The 7,244-nt window shown below is 36.2% G+C and overlaps 1 non-coding gene across 1 annotated transcript; it reads left to right on the top strand.

Annotated features, from left to right (window-relative positions):
- The first annotated feature begins 2,295 nt into the window (after positions 1-2,295).
- Positions 2,296-2,421, top strand: LOC139179267 (U6atac minor spliceosomal RNA). The gene has a single exon (XR_011563651.1). It is a non-coding gene; the product is annotated as a U6atac minor spliceosomal RNA (small nuclear RNA).
- Positions 2,422-7,244: the final 4,823 nt, after the last annotated feature.

Below are 7,244 nucleotides of genomic sequence, written 5' to 3'. Positions count from 1 at the left end.
TTTTACTTTCATCAAGAGTTTCTTTAGTTCCTCTTCACTCTCTGCCATAAGGGTGGTGTCATCTGCATATCTGAGGTTATTGATACTTCTCCCGGCAATCTTGATTCCAGCTTGTGCTTCCTCCAGCCTAGCATTTCTCATGATGTACTCTGCATGTAAGTTAAATAAGCAGGGTGACAATATACAGCCTTGACGTACTCCTTTTCCTATTTGGAACCAGTCTGTTGTTCCATGTCCAGTTCTAACTGTTGCTTCCTGACTTGCATACAGGTTTCTCAAGAGACAGGTCAGGTGCTCTGGTACTCCCATCTCTTTCAGAATTTTCCCCAGTTTATTGTAACACAATCAAAGACTTTGGCATAGTCAATAAAGCAACACATAAGACCCTCTTAAATAAGAATTAAATTTGTTAGCCAGTGAAAAACACATATTTCCTACTACGTCTTCAATTATTTTGGTTCACACAACAGAAAATTCTTCTGCTCATTACCTGAGAAAGTAAATCAATCAAGACTTGGGTCTTACCTCAGTGAGTTGTTTAATGAAATGGATGGATAAATGGGATTCTGAGGTTGTGAAAGCTATTTCATGGAATCCTGAAAAGAAAAAAAAAAGTACCAGGAAAGTAAAAAGACAGTCCTCAGAATGAAAGAAAATATTTATAAGTCATAGATCTGATGAAGGACTCGTATCTAGAATATATAAAAGACTCTTGAAATTCAGTAACAAAAGGATAAATAACCCATTTAAAAATGAGCAAATGATCAGACCAGAGATATCTCTAGAGAAGAAATCTGAATGGCCAGTAAGCACACAAAAGTAAAAATAAGCACTGCAATGAGATATCATGTCACATCCAGCTAGCATTGCTGTGATCAAAGTGTCGGTCACTAGTGTTGGTGAAGAGGTAGAGAAATTTGAATTCTCAAACACCATTGGTAGAAAGGCAAAAATAGTGTAGCCATTTTGGAATACAATTTGGCAGTTCCCCAAAGAACCAAACACAGAATTACCATATGATCCAGCAATTTCACAGCTAGATATTTATCAAGAGAAATGAATACATATGCCTGCACCAAAATACACAAATATTCAGAGCAGCATTATTCATAATAGCTAAAAAGTGGAAACAGCCCAAATGTGCATCAAATGATGAATGGATAAATAAAATGGGATGTATCTATACAATGGAACAGTGTGTGTGTGTGTGTGTGCTCAGTCATGTCCAAATCTTTCCAGCCCCAATGGACTATAGCCCACCAGGCTCTTTGTCCATGGAATTTTTCAGGCAAGAATACTGGTGTCATTTCCTATCCAGGGGCTTTTCCCAACCCAGGGATCAAACCTGTGTCTCTTTCATCTCCTACACTGGCAGGTGTATTCTTTACCACTAGTGCCACCTGGGATATTATTTGGCAATAAAAGGAATAATGTACCAATACTTGCTACAACAAGGATGCACCTTGAAAACATTATGCTAAGTGAAAGAAGCCAGTCACAAAAGACTACACACTGTGTGCGTCCATACATACAAAATGTCCAGAATAAGTTAATCTAAATTAACAGAGAAGAAATGAGTGCTTGCCTGGGGCCTGAGACACGAGGTTTGGGGAGAAATCGGGAGTGACTACTGATAAGTATAGGCTTTTTGCAGGAGAGTGATGAAAATTTTGTAAAGATTTATTATGATAATGGTTGCACAGCTCTGTGAATATACTAAAAAAAAGCATTTAAATAAATAAATTTATGATATATGAATTATGTCTCAAAAAATATTTTTAAGTCTTTTATCAAATTGAGGATAGCCTGGGGAAAAAAATGAGATTTTACTCCAAAGATATAAATAGAATTTTTGTGAGTAGAATGCATCATCTTTAGGTAATTTGGCTATCTTGCAGTGATTATATTACCTATTGTTTGGGTATGAAAAGTTAGAGCAATATCAATCTTGTTCCTAACACCATAATATTTAGAAAGAAGAATATGGCAGTATTCTACAATAATTATTTCTCAATAAATTTCTATAACAATATATTCACCTTAACTAGCAATTTTACTATTATTTACTTATTATATTTTTAAATCAAGTACTTTTCCTCTTAAAGTACATATATTTAAAAGACATTATTTTCTTATTATAATTAGAAAACTAGCTTCTCTTGCCATAAATAAAAGATGACTGTTAAGTACAATAAAAATAAATCAATATTTTAAAATTCTATAGAAATAAATGTTGCTACTGGAATACTTGAAGCCCAGGACTTGTTATCTTTTTTGTTAAAATACAAGATTGATGTGTTGTATAAAAGGAGAGAAGGTTAGCACTCCCCTTGACAAGAATGGAAGAGGCTCTCTGGCCTGACAACATTCATATGGTTAAGGCGTTGCCACCTACTTCGTGGCATCTAAGCACTGTTTTTTAGATGTCAACTCCAGGAAGAAAACTATTAAAAATACAAACACATGGAGGCTAAACAACACACTTCTGAATAACCAACAAATCACAGAAGAAATCAAAAAATAAATTAAAATATGCATAGAAATGAATGAAAATGAGAACACAACAACCCCAAACCTATGGGATTCTGTAAAAGCAGTGCTAAGGAGAAGTTTCATAGCAAAACAAGCTTACCTCAAGGAACAAGAGAAAAATAAAATAAATAACCTAACTCTACACCTAAAGCAACTATAAAAAGAAGAAATGAAGAACCCCAGAGTCAGTAGAAGGAAAGAAATAATAAAAATTAGGGCAGAAATAAATGAAAAAGAAACAAAGGGGCCATAGCAAAAATCAACAAAGCTAAAAGCTGGTTCTTTGAGAAGATAAATAAAATAGACAAACCATTAGCCAGACTCATCAAGAAACAAAGGGAGAAGAATCAAATCAACAAAATTGAAATGAAAATGGAGAAATCACAACAGACAACACAGAAATACAAAGGATCATAAGAGACTACTATCAGCAACTATGTGCCAATGAAATGGACAACGTGGAAGGAATGGACAAATTCTTAGTAAAGTATAACTTTCCAAAACTGAACCAGGAATAAATAGAAAACCTTAACCCTCCCATCACAAGCACAGAAATTGAAACTGTAATCAGAAATCTTCCAGCAAACAAAAGCCCAGGTCCAGACGGCTTCACAGCTGAATTCTACCAAAAATTTAGAGATGAGCTAACACCTATCCTACTCAAACTCTTCCAGAAAATTGCAGAGGAAGGTAAACTTCCAAACTCATTCTATGAGGCCACCATCACCCTAATACCACAACCAAAGATGCCACAAAAAAAAAAGAAAACTACAGGCCAATATCACTGATGAACATAGATGCAAAAATCCTCAACAAAATTCTAGCAAACAGAATCCAACAACATATTAAAAACATCATATATCATGACCAAGTGGGCTTTACCCCAGGGATGCAAGGATTCTTCAACATTTGCAAATGAATCAATGTGATACACCACATTAACAAATTGAAAGATAAAAACCATATGATTATCTCAATAGATGCAGAGAAAGCCTTTGACAAATTTCAGCATCCATTTATGATAAAAAAGAAAGCAGGAGTAGAAGGAACATACCTCAACATAATAAAAGCCATATATGATAAACCAACAGCAAACATTATCCTCAATGGTGAAAAATTGAAAGTATTTCCCCTAAAATCAGGAACAAGACAAGGGTGCCCACTCTCACCATTACTATTCAACATAGTTTTGGAAGTTTTAGCCACAGCAATCAGAGAAGAAAAATAAATAAAAGGAATCCAGATTTGAAAAGAAGAAGTAAAACTCTCACTGTTTGCAGATGACATGATCCTCTACAAAGAAAACCCTAAAGATTCCACCAGAAAATTACTAGAGCTAATCAATGAATACAGTAAAGTTGCAGGATATAAAATTAACACACAGAAATCCCTTGCATTCCTCTATACTAACAATGAGGAAACAGAAAGAAAATTAAGGAAACAATTCTATTCACCATTGCAGTGAAAAGAATAAAATACTTAGGAATAAATCTATGTAAAGACACAAAAGACCTATATATAGAAAACTATAAAACACTGGTGAAAGAAATCAAAGATGACACAAATAGATGGAGAAATGTACCATGTTCATGGATTGGAACAATCAATATAGTGAAAATGAGTATACTACCCAAAGCAATCTATAGATTCAATGCAATCCCTATCAAGCTACCAACAGTATTTTTCAGAGACCTAGAACAAATAATTTCACAATTTGTATGGAAATACAGAAAACCTCAAATAGCCAAAGCAATCTTGAGAAAGAAGAATGGAACTGGAGGAATCAACCTGCTTGACTTCAGACTATATTACAAAGCTACAGTCATCAAGACAGTATGGTACTGGCACAAAGACAGAAATATAGATCAATAGAAAGTGCAGAGATAAATCCATGCACCTATGGACACCTTGTCTTTGACAAAGGAGGCAAGAATATACAATGGAGAAAAGACAATCTCTTTAACAAGTGTTGCTGGGAAAACTGGTCAACCACTTGTAAAAGAATGAAACTAGAACACGTTATAACACCATACACAAAAATAAACTCAAAATGGATTAAAGATCTAAATATAATACCAGAAACTATAAAACTCCTAGAGGAAAACATAGGCAAAAAACACCCTCCGACATAAATCACAGCAGGATCCTCTATGACCCATCTCCCAGAGTAATGGAAATAAAAGCAAAAATTTTTAAATGGAACCTAATTAAACTTAAAAGCTGTTGCACAACAAGGAAACTATAAGCAAGGTGAAAAGACAGCCTTCAGAATGGGAGAAAATAATAGCAAATGAATCAACTGACAAAGAATTAATCTCAAAAATACATAAGCAGCTCAATTCCAGAAAAATAAATGACCCAATCAAAAAATGGGTCAAAGAACTAAACAGACATTTCTCCAAAGAAGACATACAGATGGTTAACAAACACATGAAAAGATGCTCAATATCACTCATTATCAGAGAAATGCAAATCAAAGTTCGATGCACGATACTGGATGCTTGGGGCTGGTGCACTGGGACGACCCAGAGGGAGGGTATGGGGAGCGAGGAGGGAGGAGGGTTCAGGATGGGGAACACAGGTATACCTGTGGCGGATTCATTTTGATATTTGGCAAAACTAATACAATATTGTAAAGTTTAAAAATAAAATAAAATTAAAAAAAAAAAAAAAACACTACAATGAGGTACCATTTCATGCCAGTCAGAATGGCTGCTATCAAAAAGTCTACAAACAATAAATGCTGGAGAGGGTGCAGAGAAAAGGGAACCCTCTTACACTGTTTGTGGGAATGCAAACTAGTACAGCCACTATGGATAACAGTGTGGAGATTCCTTAAAAAACTGGAAATAGAACTGCCATATGACCCAGCAATCCCACTGCTGGGTATACATACCAAGGAAACTAGAATTGAAACAGACGTGTGTACTCCAGTGTTCATCGCAGCACTGTTTACAATTGCCAGGACATGGAAGCATGTCGGGAACCGCGTTAGGCATTACTGACAAAATGGAGGCACGGCCCCAGCCCCGTCTCATTCCGCAGGCAGGGACCCAGAAGGAGTTAGCTCTTGTGATTCTGACTTGTTTCTTCCTTTCTTCGGATGAAGTTGGCTGGAAAGAATGTTAAGGTGCTTATTGTTCTTGAGAGAAGCGTGAGAAAGCACAAAGCCTTCTGCAGTTGTGCCCAGAAAATAATCTATAAAGTAACCACTGACATTTGTTCAAGGATTTTTGCAAAGAATGTCCCAGGATGAGCATGTAGGCCACAGCTTGAGGCCATAGCAAAGATTGTTATCTAAGACCTGTTTGTGAGGGAAATGTTTATGGCAAAGGAAGTTTGCTGAGTTTAGGGTTTAGGAATAATTAAGAATAGTTAGAAGACTTTTTAGGAGATAGTGAGCTTAGGATACTAGGGACAAGCAGGATTTAGAAAGATAAGAAATAAACTGAGGAATGTGGAATGCAGCCCAGACATAAGCGTGAGTTACAATGTAATCACAAGTAAACACAATTCTGAGAGAATCTCTGAATCAGGAACTCTTTTTGAAGGACAACAGTGAGACAATAATCTGGGTGAGAGAGAACTGAAAATGTCAAACCTTTGACCTAATGCTTTTGAAAAGATATAAAAGAGAACCTGATGCTTGAAATAAACATGTAGTCCGGTACCTAGAGTCAGAGGCTACATCATTTCCCACCAACACCGCTCATCCCTTCAGGCTGATCCCTGGCTGCTGGAGCTGGACTCCGGCAGAAGCAACCTAGATGTCCATCAACAGACAAATGGATAAGAAAGCTGTGAAACTAATACAATTTTGTAAGGTTTAAAAATTTTTTTAAAAAATAAATAAATAAATAAAAAAGAAAGCTGTGGTACATATACACATACACCTTCTAATGAGGTGGATGAAACTGGAGCCTATTATACAGAGTGAAGTAAGTCAGAAAGAAGAGCACCAATACAGTATCCTAACACATATATATGGAATTAGAAAGATGGTAACAATGACCCTATATGTGACACAGCAAAAGAGACACAGATGTAAAGAACAGTCTTTTGGACTCTGTGGGAGAAGGCGAGGGTGGGATGATTTGAGAGAATGGCATTGAAACATGTATATTAGCATATGTGAAACAGATCACCAGTCCAGGTTTGATGCATTAGACAGGGTGCTCAAAGCTGGCGCACTGAGATGACCCTGAGGGATGGGATGGGGAGGAAGGGAGGAGGTGGGTTCAGGATGGGGAACACATGTACACCCATGGCTGATTCATGTCAAGGTATGGCAAAAACCACTACAATATTGTAAAGTAATTAGCCTCCAATTAAAATAAATAAATAAATTCCTTTAAAAGAAAATTAAAAAAAAATAAAATGCAAGATTGATACAGAGAAGTATTAAAATCTAATGTAATAGAATGACAGTACAAAGAATAAAAAAGAACGGGAAAAAAATTAACTATGCGAGCCAGTGTTATTTAACACTACATCTATAAATGACCTAATGCTATCTCTTATCCATTTACCTAAAATCTGATGAAGGTGTTACTGGTTAGTGGGTATCTCTTCTCTAAGTAGCAGAACTCCAGATCCAGGTGCATTCAGTCTTGTAACTCCACTGGAGTCCTCTGTAACCAACTGGAAAACCAATCATGGGAAAGGCACACCCACTTCCTAAAACTCTGGCTCAGAATCAATACATGTCACTT

Source organism: Bos indicus, chromosome 2 (genome assembly GCF_029378745.1).
Source record: "Bos indicus isolate NIAB-ARS_2022 breed Sahiwal x Tharparkar chromosome 2, NIAB-ARS_B.indTharparkar_mat_pri_1.0, whole genome shotgun sequence".
Classification (NCBI taxonomy): domain Eukaryota; kingdom Metazoa; phylum Chordata; class Mammalia; order Artiodactyla; family Bovidae; genus Bos; species Bos indicus.
The sequence above is the reverse complement of the archived record's forward strand: the minus strand, read 5'-3'. Positions and strand labels throughout refer to the sequence as shown.